Source organism: Asparagus officinalis, chromosome 4 (assembly GCF_001876935.1).
Source record: "Asparagus officinalis chromosome 4, Aspof.V1, whole genome shotgun sequence".
Classification (NCBI taxonomy): domain Eukaryota; kingdom Viridiplantae; phylum Streptophyta; class Magnoliopsida; order Asparagales; family Asparagaceae; genus Asparagus; species Asparagus officinalis.
The window spans coordinates 55,923,286-55,933,062 of NC_033797.1; the positions used below are offsets into that span (position 1 = coordinate 55,923,286).

The 9,777-nt window shown below is 38.4% G+C and overlaps 1 long non-coding RNA gene across 2 annotated transcripts; it reads right to left on the reverse strand.

The window, feature by feature from the left end:
- Window positions 6,420–8,936, reverse strand: LOC109837484. Of its 2 annotated transcripts, none has more exons than XR_002246289.1 (3): window positions 7,836–8,936; window positions 7,144–7,385; window positions 6,420–7,040 (listed from the first exon to the last, which is right to left on the reverse strand). It is a non-coding gene; the product is annotated as an uncharacterized LOC109837484 (long non-coding RNA). The 2 variants fall into 2 exon arrangements; XR_002246288.1 differs by having other exon boundaries at window positions 7,144–7,230; window positions 7,836–8,934.

Genomic DNA, 9,777 nt, shown 5'->3' on the forward strand with positions numbered 1-9,777 from the left:
TCTCTCTCTCTCTCTCTCTCTCTCTCTCTCTCTCTCTCTCTCTCTCTCTCTCTCTCTCTCTCTCTATTAATAAAATCTTTCCCCTCCTTGCCCCGTGGACGTAGGCATACTATCGAACCACATAAAATTTAGTATCTTGCTGTGCGGTGCTTGTGTTTGGTTGTTGATTTGTTCTCCTATCTTGTTCGTGTCCTTCGATTTCGCTGTGCACAACAAATGGTATCAAATCTTCAGGTTGGCTTGGGGTTCAATTTGGAGGATAAAGCTAGGGCTTCTACAAGAGGATTTGGTGCAGATTCTTGTTTGAAGAATGGATTGTCAACATGAGCGAAGCAAGTACATCCAGATCATCCCTAACTAAGGAAATACAAGGTTTGACCATTACTAATACAAAAATTGATGTTCAATATTTTGATAAAAAGATAAATTTTGGTTTGTGGAGGTGTCAAGTGATGGATACATTGGATGCTCAAAATTTAGAGGAGACTCTTGAATTACAAGAGAAACCCGATGATATAGAGGATAAAATTTGAAAGAAAATAAATAGTAGAGCATGTAGGGTTATTAGATCGTGTTTGACATCAGATTTGATTTATGATTTCATGAATGAAACATCGGTGAAACGGTTATAGAAAACACTCAATGACAAGTATTTGACGAAGAGTATTGAGAATCAACTTCATTTAAAGAAGAGGTTTTACCAATTCAAAATAAAGAGGGAGCTTCCATTAGAGAACATGTCAATAATTTTATGAAATTGCTATCGGATATGGCCAATGTGGATATCATAGTAGAGGATGAAGACAAGGCGATGTTGTTATTGTGTTCGTTGCCAGAGGATGATTATGGTACATTTGTCATTACAATGATTAATGGTAGAATCACTGTTAGTTACAAGGAGGTGACCTCAGTATTGGTGAATTATGAGTTGATGAAGAGTGATGGTGAACCCTCTGAGAAGGCATCGGGAGATGCATTGGTAGTGAAAGGTCGTAGTCCCAAACCCTGTCCATTTAATCGCTCAAAGTTGAAGCCAAGAGGTGGTCATAGAAGTGTGGGTATGAAGCAATGTGTTTTTTGCAAAGAGAATGGACATTGAAAAAATGAATGCTCAAAGATGAAAGATAGAGCCGAGAAGAACAAAGGGAAAGCTGTTCAGACTTCACAGGTGAATGTTTCTAAAGTTAGTGATGACAATTCAGATTCTAATTCTTCAAGCTATTCATGCTCAGCATTATCGTCAGTTTGTTATGCAGACTCTACAGAGTGGATATTGGATTCAGGTGCTACATATCATATTTGCCCTAGGAGGAATTAGTTCTCTAGCTTTGAGGAGTTGGAGAGAGGGGATGTCGAGTTAATGGGAAATGATCATGTATGTCCCATTGGTGGTATTAGAACAGTTCGAATCAGTATGTGTGACGGTGTGACTAGGGAGTTGAAGAAAGTGAGGTTCATTTCTTAATTGACGAAGAATATCATTTTACTTGGAACTTCAGGGGCATCCAGTTATAAGGTGATCATGGAGAATACAACTTTGAAGATCACCAAGAGGTCCATGGTGATGATGAGAGGTGTTAGGAAAATAATATTTACTACTTGAAAGGCAAGACAGTAACAGAGGTTCTGATAGCTTCTATTACCATAGAGAAGGATACTACCCATCTATGGAACATGAGATTAGGACACACTGGTGATAAGTCTCTGCAGACATTGACAAAGCATGGGCTATTGAAGGATGCAAAGACCTGCAATATGGAGTTGTGTGAACATTGCATACTTGGGAAGAAGACAAAAGTAAAATTCGACATCGTGATTCATAACACCCAAGGTATATTAGATTACGTTCACACAGATATTTTGGGTTCTTCCAAAAACACATCTCTTGGTGGGGCTAATTATTTTATCACTTTCGTTGATGATAATTCCAGGAGGAATTGGGTATATACCATGAAGTATAAACATGAAGTCCTAGATATCTTTGTGGAATAAAAAAAGAAAATGGAGCTACAAATAGGTAGAAAGGTGAAAGTACTCCATTCTGATAATGGTGATGAGTACATGAGTGATTCATTTTTGTAGTTTTGCTAGGATCACGACATTAGGCGTCATTTCACAGTTAGGAAGACACCGCAACAAAACGGGGTAGCCGAGAGATTGAACCGTATCTTGCTAGAGAAGGTGCGTTGTATGCTCTCACAGAGTAGATTAGATAGATCCTTTTGGGCGAGGCGTTGATTTATGCAAGCCATCTCGTGAATAGGTTATCGTACACTGTGATACAGTACCTAGTGATTATGATTTGATTCGGATATTTGGGTATCCAGCTTACTATCATGTGAATGATGGTAAATTTAATCCGAGGGTAAGAAAATCAATCTTTGTGGGTTTTAGAGATGGAATTAAAGGCTTCAAGTTATTGGATCCAGAAGACAAGAAGATACTTATTAGAAGAGATGTCACTTTTAATAAGGCTCACATGATGAGGTCTGAGGTCCCTCAGCATGTGGAGGAAGGCCAGACTAGTGGAGTATCGCAGGAGGTGGAGGATGATGTGACTCCACAGACTTTAGATATCATTATATCTATTGAGGCTTCTACAGAGATGACACTGGGAGGATATATTACAGATGGGCAAGTGGAGGATACAGTGGATATTGGGACTCAGGAACAGGGTCATGTTCAAAAGTCCATTGCAGCTAATAGACCAAGAAGAATCATTCGTCGACTAGCTAGATATAATGATTTGATGATTGCATATGCTTTGTCAGTGAAGGTCATTGATGATTTGGTTTCTTCTACATATAAGAAAGCAGAGTCAAGCTCTGATTCAATCAGGTGGAGGAAAACTATAGAGGAGGAGATGCATTCTCTTCAAAATAATGATACTTGAAAACTTGCAAAATTACCAAAGGGTAAGAAAACAATTGGATGAAAGTGGGTATATGCAAAGAAAGAAGAATCTTCTGATGGGGATATTCGATACAAAGCCAGATTGATTGCCAAAGGGTATGCCCAACTTGAGGGCATTGATTACAACAAGATATTCTCACCTGTTGTGAAGCATTCATCGATAAGAATACTATTGACATTCGTGGCACAGTTGGATTTGGATTTAGTCCAGATGGATATGAAAACAGCCTTTCTACATGGAGATTTAGAAGATGATATCTATATATCACAACCGATGGGTTTTAGAACTACAGGAAATAAAGATTTGGTATGTAAACTAAAGAAATCTCTTTATGGATTAAAGCAATCACCGCGATAATGGTACAAGAGATTAGACAGTTTCATGATTAGTCAAGGGTATACGAGAAGCTCATATGACCCGTGTGTGTACATGCACAAGCTATATAATGATGAGTATATTTATTTATTGTTATATGTTGATGATATTCTCATTATTTCCAGGAATATTTCAGCTATTAGGAAGTTGAAATAAGAGTTGTCATCTGAATTTGAGATGAAAGACCTTAGAGAAGCAAATAAGATATTGTGTATGGAAATTGAAAGAGACAGGGTGAAGGGGAGGTTGAAGTTGACTCAGATGAGCTACTTGCAAAAGATGCTGAAGAAATTCAGTTTTGATGGCAATGTCAAGACGGTGGGTACTCCATTAGCTCCCCATTTTAAGCTATCAGTTAAGATGTTACATGTTTTAGTTAAGGACCGTGAATACATGTCTAAAGTTTCATATGTCAGTGTTGTGGGTAGCTTGATGTATGTTATGGTGTGTACAAGGCCAGATTTATCACAGGCTATGAGCATAGTGCCTAGGTATATGCACGACCCCGGGAAGGGTCATTAGGAGGCCGTGAAGTGGATCTTACGGTATATCAAAGGTACCGTAGATATTGGTTTGGTATTTTAGAAGAATGAGAGAAATGGACAGGATTGTGTTGGATATATGGATTCTGATTATGCTGAGGATCTTGACAAGTGCTGGTCTACTACTGGATATATGTTTACACTAGCAGGAGCACATGTGTGTTAGAGATGTATATTTTAGTTTAAAGTAGCTCTTTCCACTACGGAGACAAAGTATATAGCGTTGACTGAAGCTGTGAAGGAAGCTTTGTGGTTGCAGGGGTTATTGTATAACTTGGGGATTACACATGATACTATCAGGGTAAAATGTGATAGCATGTCAGCTATCTATTTGGCAAAGAACTAGGTGTATCATGCCTGAACAAAACACATTAATGTCAGGTTCTATTTTTTGTGAGATGTCTTGGATGATGGATACATTATATTAGAGAAGATCTACAAAAAGGATAATCCGGCGGATATATTGACCAAAGTTGTCACTGGGGTGAAATTTGGTCATTGTTTGGAGTTGTTAAACATTTTTTATTATTGAGAGCTTTTGGAGGCCATTTGGGTGAACTACATGAGGCTTGATTCTTTGGGCAAGAGAATACGTAGGTAATCAGTTTGATGCAGCCAGTTTGATGAGTTGATATCGACACGGTAAAGATCTTTGTTAAAGTTTTTATTTGGGTTCCTGACTTATTGTGGATTGAGTCCGTTATTGTGGATTGACTCCACTTCGTACTGGACGCAACAAGTAGGATTGTTGGTATTGAGGTCGGCTCAGTTTTTGGGAAAAACTTCACCAAGGTGGAGATTTGTAGAAACGGCGAAGAAAATCAGAAAATTTAGAGTGCACAGGACTAGTCACATGTCAGTCGACCGAAGTGCATAGGCCGGTCGACTGACAGACTATGAAATTACAGGGTGAGAAACCATATCGCTGGTCGGTCGATCGAACATGCATGTTCGGTCGACCGAAAAGGTGCACGATTACAGGGTTTGGATTCCTACGTCTGGCCGATCGACCAGTCATGTATGTGCGATCGACCGAAAGTATGCTGAGTTACAGGGTGAGAGTTTGGGCTTCTGGTCGGTCGACCGGATGCTCATGTCCGGTCGACAGCGTAGCGGTTTTGGGCCATGTTCGTTTCCTGACCTGTTTTAAATTCCTATTTGATAAAAATAGGAACATGACGTTTCTAGGGTTAAGGGGAGCTGAGATTTGAGCATTGTTTTAAGCACTTAGAAAGGGAGAATTTGTGAGGGATTTGAGAGTTTTGTTTGAGGGTTATTGAGATTTGAGCATTGTTTTAAGCACTTAGAAAGGGAGAATTTGTGAGGGATTTGAGAGTTTTGTTTGAGGGTTATTGAGATTTGAGCATTGTTTTAAGCACTTAGAAAGGGAGAATTTGTGAGGGATTTGAGAGTTTTGTTTGAGGGTTATTTTTGCGAGATTATTGAGTGATTGTAAATCCTATTTGTACTCTCTCTCTCTCTCTCTCTCTCTCTCTATTAGTGAAATCTTCCCCCTCCTTGGCCCGTGGTCGTAGACACATTGCCGAACCACGTAAAATTTGGTGTATTGCTGTGTGGTGCTTGTGTTTGGTTGTTGATTTGTTCTCCTATCTTGTTCGTGTCCTTCGATTCCGCTGCGCACAACACTAAACTTATTGCGGGCCTGAGTTCTCCCGTTTGGGGCGATACTGTGTATTCCAGAGCGCTCATTTACGTTATGGCTTGCTGTCCAAGATAAGCTTCTTACCAAAGACAGACTAAAACAATTTGGTATCCCTTGTCCTCTTGGCCATCAACAAGAGGAATGCCATCGGCACTCTTTCTTTGATTGCACGTATTCTGGTTCAGTGTGGAATGCCATAATGGATTGGACTGGGTTTGAATGGAAAACTTGTGATTGGAGTTTGTTGCTAAACTGGCACGATGGAAACTTGAAGGGAGAAGGGTTTAAACAACAGCTCAAAAGACTGGTTTTGTCTGCTACTGTCGACAATGTTTGGCAAGAGAGAAACTTAGGGGATCTTCATGCAAAAAGCTCTAGAGGAAGCTGCTCTTGTCAGAGCCATCAAAACTGCAGTTCTTACAATTTTGTTAAACAGTCCCATAGATACGACAGGTATTTGGACTGGGTCGTATTCTTTGTTTTAAGATTTGGCTTTGTATTGACTAGTTAACTCAGACCGCCACTAGTACAAAATTGATCTGTCCAAACGGTTGTAACCGTTTGGACAAATGCAGTCCCAAACGGTTACAACCGTTTGGCCGAGTAAAAAACCCGTTTGGGCTGAAGCCGTTGGGGAAGAGTTTTCCCCAACGGTCTCCCAAACGGTTGAAACCGTTTGGGCTAAATCCCAAACGGTTGTAACCGTTTGGGATTTTGCCCAAACGGTTACAACCGTTTGGGTTGTCAAAAATACCCAAATGGGTGAAACCGTTTGGATAGAGTTTGGTCCAAACGGTTTCACCCGTTTGGACTGTTTATTTTTATTATTTTTTAATTTTAGCTATTTTAAATATCTACCTGCTTACATTTAATATGCACATCTCACACAATAATTTCTCAATATATCACATTGAAATCGAAAATATATACATACACAAAAATATCTCAAACAGTGCTAAATATCAAATATTATATATACATACACAATGAAAAACATCCAATATTATATATATGTTTCTAATATCCAAAATGACTCGTACATCCAAAATATAATATAGGAGTGGCTTGATCCATCCAGTCAAGGAACATTTTCAACACTTGAACTTTCACCCTCCACCTTCAAATCAACTTGGACCTCAGGAGATGCACTTGCATCACCTTCAGCCTGCACATTCGACGCAATCTCGGGTTAGGAAGAAGCAGAAGCCTCTACAGTTGGAGAACTTTGAGACTCAGAAATAACTGCAGCCTCTACATACTTGCAAGCTTGAACTTGCAGATAAAGTAACTGAGTGGAGGTCTAGAGTACTCTGTACTCTGAAGCTTGAGGCGCTTTTTTGTCGACTTGGAGAAGAATTGCTGATGCTGCAGCGATTGATATTAAAGCTAAACCAGCAGCGATGACTGCAGTGTTCTCTGCTCCTGATGATGATGTGCCTGTTGATGCAGAACTTATTATCAATCAGCTACCTCTTCGTCCTCTATTAATGTCTTCAAAATAACATCAATCTTACAAGTGAAAATTTCACAAGCAATGAAAGGGAACCTGGTTCACAAAATAACTTTAGTGAAAAAGAAAAAACAGAAACAAAACTGCACTGAAATCCAAGAATACAACAGCCACAATTTAAAATAGTAATAAAGCATACTTGAAGGCTCGCTTGCTTTCAGCATCTGCAGGAGCATCTTCCATAATATATTGCACCAATTGTTCTACTTGAGCTCTGTCTCTAAGGCTGGATACATAAAGTATCAAGTTAGTCCATTTTCTTAATATAATATTACTTTTTATGAATAAAGTTACATAAAAATTTGTTTGCCAATTTGCAAGCTGATTTCCTTTCGCCCTCAAAACCAGACATCATTCAGCATCGGTTGCACAGGCCAGTACCTTGGATGGAGTTACGTATTCTATTTAGTAGAACATACTAATAATTATATACATATGCTTTCTGCCTGTATTTTCTAGTGAACTGAACTACGAAGAAAAGCATACGCGTAAGAAACAAAATATTTTGAAACTAGATTAAGTTCTCAGGTTGAAGAAGCAGAAAGAAAGGATCAGTAATGACTGAAACCAAAAAGCCAATCAGCATAGGAATTAGTGAAATACCACTGTCAGCCAACCAACAGAATGGATCAATCAAGCCATTTATTTTCTGTTTATCTGTTTATATTTAAAATCAAATCTAGTTCTACTACACCCAACCCAGAATGAACAAGTGATAATTTCAACTCTTCTCTGCTCAATAAGTGAATTGCCAATTACAGAAAATATTTTAAGAGAAATAGAAAAAATATATTACAAATTTATAAGGCGGGTGTTTAAAGCTTTGCATACTTGAATTATATCTTCTTCATCCAGAAGTTTTTCCAGCGTGAAGTTTTCCTTGTCCAATATGGACTTAATCTGGAAAAAAATGCAGTATCAGTCATGAATAACATAATATGTGAATGATGATTAAAGATATATTTAAGAAAAAAGAATTACCAAGACATGATAAAAGTCAGATCCCAAAACAGTGACATGCTTGTTAACAGAATATTCAAGTTTTGATGGTTTAAGAGACCAGTCTAGTTCAACTTAAAATGAAATACTAAGACTTAAAAAACTAATATGAGAACAAGCCTAATGTAATGCACTATGCATGAAACAAAAAAAAGGCCTACTAGCAGTCGAATCTAGTTTTAGCTAAAGATGGTGACATATAATCGACATTTCTCGCTACAAATCATTGGTCTTCCTTCAATACTAAAGTTCAGAAAAGGATTCATCAAATAAGCCACATCCGGAACTAACCCAAAATAAAAGGTAATGTCAAACTAATGACTCAGTGTTTACCAACCTCTTTAGGGTAATGAATACACCTATGTTGTTGACAGAAAGCTATACTCAGTGAATAGCTCTATATTTGGTTCATAAAAATTAATTATGCATATTATATAGCTCGCTGCTCATCAATTTAATACCTTTCATCAGTCCTCTTTCCAGACTACTAAAATTGGACTCACCAAAAAACTTATCGATTGAGTAATTTATATAAAATTTAGTCCACACAGATCTATGGTCATCGGTGTCATGGCCTCCGAGCAATTTTATTGAAGCCCCAATAAACAACTGACTAAATAACTACTACCCAAAGTCAATATCTAGTCAGTTTAACCCTAATTTCTCTTAAAGAAAACTTATTCTGTAAATAGGTGTTGGATTCCTACTGCAAAAAGACCCAAAAATCAATTTTTTTAAAAGATATTAAATCAATCTACTAATAGCAAAGCTGAATTGAGTTAGAAACACGAAAAAGCCTACGACTTACCAATGAAATTGAACAAAAGACACGTAAAGCAACCTATATTTTACCAATCCAACAAATCCAGCAAATTAACCTAGAATTCAAACGTAGACACAAATCGAAGTTCTATTAGTTATTGATACTCACTAGAGACGTTTGAAAGAGGTGGAGGCGGATTTGAGAGGGTGTGGTGAGATGTTAATTTGGGGATGAAAATTTGGCGCTGGCCGCTGGGTGAAAATTTTGGGCGCCACTCGTGAAAAGTTTGGGGAGAACAAGCGGGTCAGAAAATATTAATTTCAAAATTATTTTTAAAAAACCCTAACCTAGCGCCCAAACGGTTGAGCCCGTTTGGGCTAAAATATCCCAAACTGTTTAAACCGTTTGGGAGCTCTGTTTGGAACTTTTCAATCATCCAAACGGTTTTAACCGTTTGGGATATATTAGCCCAAACGGTGTTAACCGTTTGGGCTATTTTGACTTGTCCAAACGCTGAGTTTTTTTTTATGTACATGACTTTCACATTTGGGAAATGAAATAATAATACCTTTTAAACCCCGCATGCGAGACTTATACGGTAAAATGATGAGAATGAATCATTTAAATGAAAAAATTGATCCTGGTTAATTACATTCTGCTTGAAAACAAGACCCCTGGCACGTAAGTTTCTTACAAAATTAAACTCATCACCACCCACTCTGAACTGACCAATCGCAGCCCACAGGGCTCAAAGGCCCGATCCATTTATTAACTCATGGCCCGCTTTCTTATTTCTTGGGGCCCAGCCCCCTAAAGCCAGCTGTCCCCAGTGCAGACTCCACACTGAAACTAATGCTATGGTGGACTTCCACCACTCCCCTCATCAACAAACAGCAATCAGGCCAAGTTGAATATAAGCTCTCAATATGTCCTCCTCTAAGTTGGAAACATATAAGCTGTAGCTAAGCTCCACACTCTCATCAATGGAGAAGGAGGAGAGCTTCTGCGGCC